General features: G+C 35.6%; 1 protein-coding gene across 1 annotated transcript in view; it reads right to left on the reverse strand.

Annotated features, from left to right (window-relative positions):
- The window catches only part of LOC148944859 (sodium channel protein Nach-like), a 376,236-nt gene that overhangs the window by 347,076 nt on the left and 17,674 nt on the right, over positions 1 to 11,486 (reverse strand). Inside the window, exon 2 of the mRNA XM_089099312.1 lies at positions 5,153 to 5,362. The gene's annotated coding sequence lies outside the window, so the exon portion shown is untranslated. The remainder of the gene's footprint in view (positions 1 to 5,152; positions 5,363 to 11,486) is intronic.

Below are 11,486 nucleotides of genomic sequence, written 5' to 3' on the forward strand. Positions count from 1 at the left end.
GAGCCAGGCTGGGTTGGCTAGGCCTTTTGATGGATGTGAGTCAATTTAGGTTAGTTCAAGCATTCCCAGGACTAACAAAAGACCAGAAAGGAATAAACTCACAACTTAGACTGCTGATACCTTCCTTCTATGAGAGGGAAAAGACCCGGCAGGATAGATGGTTGACCTCCGGAACTATTCATGGCAAACTGGGTGAGGTCAGAGGTCGAAGAGTTGGTTCAAACACGTGTAGAACTGAAGACAGGACAGTTTTGAGGGGAGCGATTTTTAATGAGTCCTGTGGAAGGCAAGTTTTGGTGGTGGAACCTGTGAAAACTAGCATTCAAGAATGAATTCCTGACATGGAGAATTGGGCTGGTTCCAGAACACCCACGGGTCCAGACACCAAGAGAAGTGAACCATGATAAAGACCAGTTTGGGTGGTGGAACTTGCGAAGACCAGCACTCAGGAAAGAGTTGCTGGCACATAGAATTGAGATGGGTCTGAAGCACCCACAGACCTTGACGCCAAGAGGGGTGAGCCGGAGGATATTGAAAAATTTCCAAGATTTGATATTTCGGGTAGAGCTCAGAACCAGAACTCTCGAATTCGAGAAAGGAAATATTTTTTTTTTGTAAAAGGTTAGGAGATCTCCATTTAGATCATGTGGATGGCTTATTGTATGCAATAGAGACTTAAACGAGGAAAACAGACATGTCAAATTAAGATCATTTTACAAAAAAAATAGTTTGTGAAGTCATCCGTTTCATGTATTTAGGTCTTTTTCTAGGGGCCCACATGAGAGCTATCCAGATCCTAAATAAATTAAGATAATGTGGTGTCTTTGAAAACATATACTGCGAGGTTGAAGAGGCAGTAAGGAATAATGACCTCTCTTTGAGAAGAGATAAATTTAGTTCTTCTTACCCCACTCTTAGAGAGAATATTATTCCCTTGTGACCCCTTTCGTATTCTGTCAATTAATACCAAAGGAAAATTGCAACTTAACGTGAATGATGACCAATGCACATTGGTAAAAATAGAGTAGTAGCACCATCTAAGGAACAATGATGAAGGTAAAGCACAGTCCCAGTAGGATTTACATTATTGTTGAGATTAAAAGACACTAGCCATAGGAGAATATCCGTCAAATATAGGATACGGATTATGGAAATAATATAAAGCTACTCCTTGTAATGTAGCCACACACCAACTTAAAGTGGTGATAATTTGTTATTTTTCTGTCTCCGACAAAAGAGATGAGTTCAGAATGTTTGAAAGGTTTAAAATTCTGTTTCCGGTCCTAAGTACCTTCCATTTTTTAAAAATAGAGAATGGGTACAATTTTGTTTCTCTCAGGATATATTCGTAATATGCACTTGGTTTTTTAAGTCTTTCATTTTTACTAGATTTTTTTTTGGAACCTTTGAATAATCTTTTGAGTACTCACTTATAATTTGGGGAAAAATCTTGAATATCCTTACCAAAGTACAGTCATAATTATGTGTAAAAGGCAAGAGTTATGATTGATTCCGTCATTTTACTTGATGACGCCAAGCTTAGATTACAAAAGCAAAAAAACTGAAACTTCTGAAGTTTAGTTTGAACAATATTTGTTTTAGTAGCTTTACAAGATTCAGGATAAAGGACTAAGACCACTAAGCTTATTTGTCTTCTAATTTTAAAAATATCTGCCTTAAATCTTCACTTTGAATTGTCAATCGCCAAAATTGCGAATAAAGGTTGAAATTGAACAAATAAGGAAAATAAATTCAGCTGTTCATAAAGGTCAATTAATATATCTTCTTTTTATTAAAGCTATGATTAATTTTAACCTTAAAGTAATCATAGATTCAATTTGTCTCTGCTTGGCAGCACAGGAGAAGGGGTTTATATTCTGATGCCGCGAAAACAACAGTGAAAGAAACCGTAGGTTAAAAATATCCACATAAACTCATGAGGATTTTCGTTGAGAACTTTGCATAGGTTCTAATACATTAGGAAGACAAAATTTAATATTCACTTTGTATTTACTTTCAGAATAGGTTTAGTTCAACCATTGACCTGGATGAAATGAGGCAAATACGAGTTTCCTTGCTAGAAGGAAAAAGGGAAACATGGAACAACATATTGACATTGACTTTCAATATTTTCACACTCTTTATGTTTAAAATTATAAAAAAATTTCCACAAAATAAGTTTTTCTAAGAAAGGTAAAGAACTCCATTAAACCAAAAAGGATTAAAAATAAAATAAAATAATCTACCAAGTGTGAAGCTACCAAATCAGAATCGATAAATAAATGAAACCCAAAACGAACAGAAATTACAGTAGATAACCGAGTCAAACTCAAAACGAGCAGAAATTAACATGAGTAGGGCTCAAAACCCCTATGCCTTCCCAAGGCCAGAACATGATTTGCACTTTACTGAAAAAAATATAAATGTTTTGAATTTTATAACTTTAATAGATCAAATAATATTAACATTTTTATTACTAGATATCAGTACATGCATATTAAACTGTGACAATGCACATTCATTTGTACTTTTTTCAGTAAAGTGTAAATTATGTTCTGGCCTTGGGAAGAGATAGGGGTTTTGAGCCCAACTCATGCTAATTTCTGCTCGTTTTGAATTTGACTCGGTTATTTATTGTAAATCTTTTTATCGATGCTGATTTGTGGTAGTTTCACCTTTGGTGGATTATTTGATTCTATTTTTGCTTATATTTGGTTTAATGGAGCTCTTTACTTTTTTTTGAAAGACTTATTTTGTGGGAAAAGTTTTTTAATTAATTTCTGTTCATTTTATATTGACATAGTCTTTTCAGGGAAAAAGAAAATAATACTTTAAATCTTTTCGTTTTTTTTTAAGACTTTATAGTTTGGCCTGCTATTTGTATGCTGGAGAAACAATTTCAGCAATTCTTAACAAAATACACTCTTTCAAAAATCTGGACACAAATAGTTGCGATTAATTTAGTTTCATACCTCCTCTAGTTGACCTGAAATAGAAAACTTGATACCATTTGCCAAAAAATCTGCTTACTTACGATATTTTGATTTGGTTTATTTTAAGAGCAGAAGTAGCCCCGAAAGTTTGAACATAATACCCTCAGTCGTTTTTGGGATACTGCTGAAATGCCTTAATGGGAATCAGCATTAACACAGAGCATTTTTATTTAATCTTAAGGCAACATTTAGTTTATAAACATAATTGGCAAATGGGAGGGTAGGCGTGGGAGAAGGACTAGCTGCCCTCCAATCACTTTTGACGGTTAAAAAGGGCATTAGCCCTTTCTCTTTTCAATCGAATGAGCCCTTTTCGAAGTTCCTATGACAAGTCCTTCGATACAAAGTGCCCTGGTAAAAAAAAAAAATAATAATAAATTTCCAATTGAATGAGCCCTTTTAAATTTTCTACGATAATGCTTTCAATTAAACCATTATATTCGCCCATGGCAAAACTTACAACCCTTGCCCTGAGGGCTAGGGGTGATGTCATCCTCAAAGACCTAATTTCCAGAACTTTCAACTACGTTGAACAAAATTGCTATCTCAAAATTTTGATTTTTATTCCAATATTCACGGCACCAGGTACTTCAAAGTATCTGATATGCCGCTATTCATTTACCTCTTTCAATGGCCTCGGGGGTTTAAATGTCTATTGAACCTTCTTTTGAAGGTGTCAACAGAGGGATTTGCAGGGATAATATCCCCATGAATATCGTTCTAGATAGAAGTGTAACGCCGGATGAAGCTGTTCCTCAAGTACTCGGTTTTCGGCGTATCCTCCTTTAGATAATTGGACCGAGCTGTGTGCCTTCGTGTCTGCCTGGTCGGCGGGACAATGGTGGGCACAATTCGAGAGTGCTCGTCTGAGGGAGGCGAATTCATGTACTTGTAGAAAACTGCCATCGACGCTACATCAAACCTTTCATTTAGAGGCTGGAGCAATTCTTGTGTAGAGGCGCAGCCCGCCCTATTTGCCCTATTCTGGATCTTCTGAAGTGGTGCCAGCAGCGTTTTCGGAGCACCAGCATATAGCGGGCATCCATATTCAGTTATGGGTCTGATGCAAGACTTGTAGAGTGGGATGATCGAGCTTGATGGAAGAAGGTTTTTGCAGCGACGATTAACTCCCAGCTTTCTTGCGTAGGAGGTTCTCACCCAATCAAGGTGGTTGTTCCAAGAGAGATCGGTGGAGAAATGAATCCCCAGTAGACAAAACTCGTCGACTCTCCTTATAGCTTCATTTTTGAAGATGAAACTGGGGTGTTAACATGGAACTTTTGATCGGGTAATTAGAAGCTGTTTTATTTTCGATGCATTAAAGTTGATCATCCATTCATCAGACCACTTTTCAATTTTCAAAAGATCCATCTGTAGGGAAAGGGAGGCTTGATTGGAGGAGTTTGGGGAATTTGTGGGCGTGAGAAGGGGCTTAGTTGCCCTCCAATCACTTCCGACTATTAAAAAGGGTACTAGCCCTTTCAATTTCCCATCGAACGGGCCCTTTTTGAACTTTCTACGACAATGCTCTCTGTAAGAAGATATTTTCCAAAAAACGGGGGAAGGCCAAAAAATACAGCCCCAGATACCCCCCCCCCACACTCATGCCCCAGAACTAGTTTTTTTTACACTAAAGAGTTTAAAGGTTTATTGTGATAAAGTGGAAATAAATAATGTGCATTTGGTTGTAATGAAAATGATATTGGCAACGAAATTTCGGGATGTCTAAAAGTTGCACCTTCTTCAGGAAGCTATGCTGATGGATGATTATAAACACTAAATGAATTAGCTTGGTTTCTGGGTATTATAAAACCCAGTCGACAATAAAATATTCACTACAATGCCCTTCCTTTGTTAGAATAAGAAAAAACTTTCTAGATCAATAAGTAAAATCACAAAAATAAACCTGGGCAACAACATAATGCTGCCCCGAGAAATATCTAAACCAGCTTAAAACTTCCTTTTCATGGTGGTTGCTTGTTCCGAGATTCTCGTCTCCAAGGAAAGTTATTTTAATAGTAAGAAAACGGATAGCAAGACGATAATGCAAATATAATAGTAATGTAATTAATAGTAATGTAAACTAACATACTTAATGTAAAAAAGTAATATGTGGCTAATAGTAAAGTAAAAAAGATAGTAATTTAAAGTATGAAAACCTGGGACTGCTGGCGACTTCCAGTAGCTTTTTCCTTGATGCTTTATTGACATTGCAAATGGCGATAGCTGGGAAGTCAATTTCATCAACAGCCAGTCCTTTTGCGTCAAAGGTCACAATGACAGGTGAACTTTCCCACTGCTGGTAAACAGTTAGGATGAAATACCCCGAAGATAGCAGTGCAGCAGTAAAGACCAAACCCCATAGAACCCTAGAAAAACATGGAAATTTTATTATGAATATTTTCAGCTTCAGGATTTTCGGAATATATGTTCTTATTATAGACTCTATAGCCGTTCAAAGTTTAGCGTAGCAAAGTCGATTAAGGTTGTTTCTAAAGCTAAGTTATGTTAAAAGTGTCCCAAACCTTGTCCAATATTTTCATAGACCTTGGCTAGACTGCATCCAACTTTTGTGGTTTTTCCATTTTTTCAACACCAATGGGCGTCAAATCGACGCCCATTCTTTAGTGCTAGTAATATGCAGGAAATTAGAATAATGCATTTCTGTTACTGTAAATAACCTTTATATCTGCCCAAATAAGAGTCGTATTGAATCCGGCTCCTATAGGAGCTGTAGGATTCGTAAGATTATTCGAATGTTTAGTGCAATGGATTTATTGATGTTCTTGAATAAGCTGGATTACAAGTTAAATGAACAGGCTAGCCTGCGATTAGATACTTTTCACCCTCTCTTAGGTTGTTTTGACTAGTCTAAATCTGTCCATATGTATGTTAGGGTGTTTTAGTAAGAATTGATGTATGTACGTATATGCGCATGAATGTGTTCAAGAATATTTATGTGTACGTGTTTTTCTTTCTTTTCTTCTTTGTCCTTTTTCTTGTGTTACTCCACTACTTACACATATTGTACGGTGGGTTATCATTATACAATATTATTACCCTATTAAACTCTCCTATACTTAAATTATGCTAATGATTTAAGCATCCTAGATGAAAACGTTAGCAAAATGAATGAGTTTTAGAGGTTTTGAGAGTTCAGGCTGCAAGAACAGAATTGAAAAATAATGTTAAGATGAAAAAGTCACTAAAACTTGGAATAAGTAAAGGTAAAGAGGTGAAATTGGGCAAACAGATTATCGATCAAGTAGACAGCCTCACTTACCTAAGTAGTATTATTAGTAAAGACGGTATTTGAAGCGAAGATTTTAAAAGTAGAATAGCGAAGGCCCAGTGTATTTTTGCACAGTTGATTAATAGAAAAAACTTTTTCCACAAAATAAGTTTTTCAAAAAAAAGTAAAGAGCTCTATTAAACCAAAAATTAACAAATTAGAATGAAATCTAACAAGCATACAACTACCACAAATTAGTATCAATAAATGAATGGAACCCAAAACAAACAGAAACTAAAATAAATAACAGGGTCAAACTCAAAACGAGCAGAAATTAATATGAGTAGGGTTCAAAAAACCTATGCTTTCTAAAGGCCAGAATATAATTTGTACTTTACTGAAAAAAATTCAAATGAATTAACTGAAAAAAATATGCATTGTCCGTTTAACATTCACATGCTGATATTTATTCCTTAAAATTTTAATTAATTTTAGTTTTCTTAGTTATAAAAGTGAAAACATTTAAAATAATTTTTTTCAGTATAGTAGAAATTATATTCTGGCTTTCAAAAAGCATAATGTTTTCGAATCCTAATTTTAGGATATTAATCTCTGCTCGTTTTGAGTTTGACCCTGTTATTTATTTTAGTTTTTGTTTGTATTGGGTTTCATTCATTTATTGATACTAATTTGTGGTAGTTGTATGCTTGTTAGATTTCATTCTATTTTTGTTCATTTTTGGTTTAATAGAGTTCTTTACTTTTTTTTGAAAAACTTATATTGTGGAAATTTTTTTTTTAATTAATCAACTGTGAAAAAATACGACCTTTGCCCCGGGGGCTGAGGGGTTTGTCATTCTCAAAAGATATAATTTCTGGACCTTGTCAACTACGTTAAACAAAATGTCTATCTAAAAATTTTGATTGAGTGTGTTCGCGGAGATGATGGTTGTAAGAGGGGGGTTAGTTGCCAAACAATCACTTTAGACTCTTAGAAAGGGCCCTCGCCCTTTCAATTTTAAGTTGAATGAGCTCTTTTTGAATTTTCTATAACAACACTTTCAATAAAAACCTTATATGCCCCCAGGGCATATGGAAAAGAAAAATGGTTGGCGTGAGAGGGGGGCTAGTTGCCCTTCAATCACTTTTTACTATTAAAATGGGACCTAGCCCTTTCAATTTCCAGTCGAATGTGTGTTTTTTTTAAGTCTCTATAACAACACTTCTTATAAAAACCTTATATCCCCCCAGGGCATAACTTACAACCCTTACCCTGAGGTATATGGGGGGGCGGTGTCATCCTCAAAAACCTAATTCCACTATTTTCAACTACATTGAAAAAATGGCTATCTAAAAGTTATCATTGGATTTGTTTGGGGAAATGATGGGGGTAAAAGGGAGGTTAGTTGCCCTCCAATCACTTTCTACTATTAAAAAGTGGAAAAGCCCTTTCAATTTTCAATCGAATGAGCCCTGTTTTAACTTTCTACGTCAACCTCTTCTATAAAAACCTTATATACCCCCAGGGCTTAACTTAAAACCCTTACCCTGAGGGTTGTGGGGAGGGGGGGAGGATTGTCGTCCCTAAAGACACAATATCCAGAACTTTCAACTATGTTGAACAAAATGTCTATCTCAAAATTTTATTGGATGTTTTTGGGAAATGGTGGGCGTGACAGGGGGGCTACTAGTAGAAAGGGGGGTGCTACTCCCGTACGTCCCACGTGGTTTATGGTTTTCTCACTGAGAATGAAAAAACAGGAATTTTCTCACTTGGAAAAACAGGAATTTTCTCACATTGATGTCTGTTTTCATGGATGGTTATGTGTGTTGTTCGATTTATTTGATGTTTTTCATGGATGGTTATGGATGATTTATGGTTTTTGTCAGTGAGAATTTGAATAACAGAAACTTTCTCACATTTATGTCTGTTTTTATGGTTTTTGTCAGTGAGAATTAAAAAACAGGAATATTCTCACTTGAAAAACAAGGAATTTTGTCACTTTTATGTCTGTTTTCATGGATGGTTATGTGTGTTGTTCGATTTATTTGATGTTTTTCCTGGATGGTTATGGATGATTTATGGTTTTTGTCAGTGAGAATTTGAATAACAGGATTTTTCTCACATTTATGTCTGTTTTTATGGATGGTTATGCGTGTTGGTCGATTTATTTGATATTTTTCATGGATGGTTATGGATGATTTATGTCTGTTCGTTGTCAGTGTGAATGAACATGCTCGACGCCAATGCTATGAGATGATTTGGCTAGCATAATCTTTGAACCAGTTCAACATATTTGTTGGTGCAATGATAGAGTCACGACGGTGGAATTAAGAAACAGTATGGTTTTTCTATTACTGTGGTGAACATGAACGGAGAACTTGATTTAAGAAATTAGTGGGGGAATTATTGATTCACGAAGGGGGAATTAAGAAACATTATGGCTTCTTTAATCTTAGGTCTGAGGGATAAACGTTCTTTAGGTCAGAGAGTAAAATTAATATTCTATTTTTTAATAGGGCTTCATTGATCTTTAGTGTCAGGAATTATAAATGACATCACTTGTTATCTCTGAATTATGCGGGAGTCTAAAGATATAGAAATTCTATTTATTAATAAGGCTTCACTGAGCTTTAAGTCGGAGAGATAAATTGATATTCTAACGAAACCCTAATAGTTTAGCTAGGAAAATTTATGAGATGAAGAGATTAACGTAGGAAAAGGTGTCCTAGAAATTTGATATGTGAAAGCACAGAGATGCCAAAAAAAAAAGGAACACACATAAATTACTTTTAGGAGATTATTTGGGCGAAATGGTTTAAGACAGCTTATGGAATTATTTTGGCGAAACAGTTAGAGACATTTTAAAAGGTGATTTAAAGGATGATTTTAGAAGAGAATTTGAGGGTAAGACTATATGGTCGTTATAATACACAAGCTTCATTTGAACAATGTTGTGAGGTCCTCTACAACAACCCAAAGGGTTCCGATCCCCCTACCCCAATCCAAAGGGTTCCAATCCCTCTACCCCAACCCCGAAGGAAGCCACGGTCCCCGAAGGTCCCCCAAGCTCCCAAAGGGTCCCGATCCCCCTACCCCAACCCCAAAGGGTTCTAATCCCCCCACCCCGACCCCGAAGGAAGCCACCGGTCCTCAAAGGTCCACTGGGCTCCCAAAGGGCCGCCCGGCCCTCAAGGGTCCCCCAGACCCACCGGGCCCCAAAGAGACCCTCCACCCCCCCCCTTTGGTCCCCAAAGGGCCCCCTCCCCTCTCCCTTCATCTCCCCCCTCCTTCACATCCCCTCCCCATCCCCCTCCCCCTCCTACCCATCCACTCCCCCTCCTCCCCCTCCCCTCCTCCCCTCCCCTTCCCCATTTTTTAATATTTTTTTTGTGCATTGAGACACAGAACGACCCTTCCCCCCAGCCTCTCCCCCCAAAAAGGTCCCCCGACACCCCAAAGGCCTGATTTTTCAAACTTCATTTTGAATTTCTATTATGGAAAATCTGTAGTATGACAATTCCACTAGCGTACGGATGTGTTTTACATTGCCAAAGGTACATTCCCATTATCTTAAGTAGCTATTTATATAGTCTTTTGGTTTAAATCCATATGCTTAATATTTACGTGGCTTTTGCTTATGAGCTTCCTTGTCCAAACTACATTTTATTGATTTTTCAAAGTTAATTTTGAATTTCTTACGTGGAAATGCAAGAGTTGGAATATTTCAGTAGTGTTTGCTTATGGTTTACCTTGTCACAGTTACATTTTGTTGATTTTTTAATTTTCAATTTTAATTTCTTTCGTAGAAATGCAAGAGTTGTAATATTTCAGTTTTGTTTGGTTTTGGTTTACCTTGTCACATTTACATTTTCTTTATTTTTCAAAGTTCATTTTGAATTTCTTTAGTTGAAATGCAAGATTTGGAATATTTCAGTAGTGTGTGCTTGTGGTTTACCTTGTCACAGTTACATTTTCATTATTTTTCAAATGTCATTCTGAATTTATTTCGTTGAAATTCATGAGATGGAATATTTCAGTAGTGTTTGGTTATGGTTTACCTTGTCACAGTTACATTTTCTAGATTTTTCAAATTCATTTTGAATTTATATAGTTTAAATTCAAGAGTTGGAATATTTCAGTAGTGTTTGGTTGTCGTTTACAATGTCACAGTTACATTTTCTTGATTTTTCAATCTTCATTTTGAATTTTTTTCGTCGAAACGCAAGAGTTGGAATATTTCAGTAGTGTTTGGTTGTGGTTTACCTTGTCACAGTTACATTTTCTTGATTTTTTCAAAATTCATTTTGAATTTTTTTTGTTGAAATGCAAGAGTTGGAATATTTCAGTAGTGTTTGCTTGTGGTTGACCTTGTCACAGTTAAATTTTCTTGATTTTTCAAAGTTCATTTTGAATTTCTATCGTTGAAATGCAAGAGTTGGAATATTTCAGTAGTGTTTGGTTGTGGTTTACCATGTCACAGTTACATTTTCTTGATTTTTCAAAGTTCATTTTGAATTTCTTTCGTTGAAATGCAAGAGTTGGAATATTCCAGTAGTGTTTGGTTGTGGTTTACCTTGTCACAGTTACATTTTCCTGATTTTTCAAAGTTTATTTTGAATTTCTTTCATTGGAATGCAAGAGTTGGATTATTTTAGTAGTGTTTGGTTGTGGTTTACCTTGTCACAGTTACATTTTCCTGATTTTTCAAAGTTTATTTTGAATTTCTTTCATTGAAATGCAAGAGTTGGAATATTTCAGTAGTGTTTGGTTGTGGTTTACCTTGTCACAGTTACATTTTCTTGATTTTTCAAAGTTCATTTTGAATTTCTTTCATTGAAATGCAAGAGTTGGAATATTTCAGTATTATATCGTTATGGTATAACTTGTCACAGTCGCATTTTCTTGATTTTTCAATGTTCATTTTGAATTTCTTTCGTTGAAATGAACAAATTGGACGATTTCAGTAGTTTTTTGGTGTGGTGTACCTTGTCACAGTTACATTTTCTTGTTTTTTAAAATTTAATTTTTAATTTCTTTAATTTAAATGAAAGAGTTGGAGTATTTCAGTATTGCTTGGTTGTGGTTTATCTTGTCACAGTTACATTTTCTTATAACATGTCACAGTTAAATTTTCTTGATTTTTCTAAGTTCATTTTGAATTTCTTTCTATGAAATGAAAGAGTTGGAATATTTCAGTAGTGTTTGATTGTGGTTTACCTTGTCACAGTTACATTTTCTTAAACAATGTCACAGTTACA

Source organism: Artemia sp. Qi Xiang Cuo, chromosome 13, assembly GCF_049724085.1.
Source record: "Artemia sp. Qi Xiang Cuo chromosome 13, ASM4972408v1, whole genome shotgun sequence".
In the NCBI taxonomy this organism is placed as follows: domain Eukaryota; kingdom Metazoa; phylum Arthropoda; class Branchiopoda; order Anostraca; family Artemiidae; genus Artemia; species Artemia sp. Qi Xiang Cuo.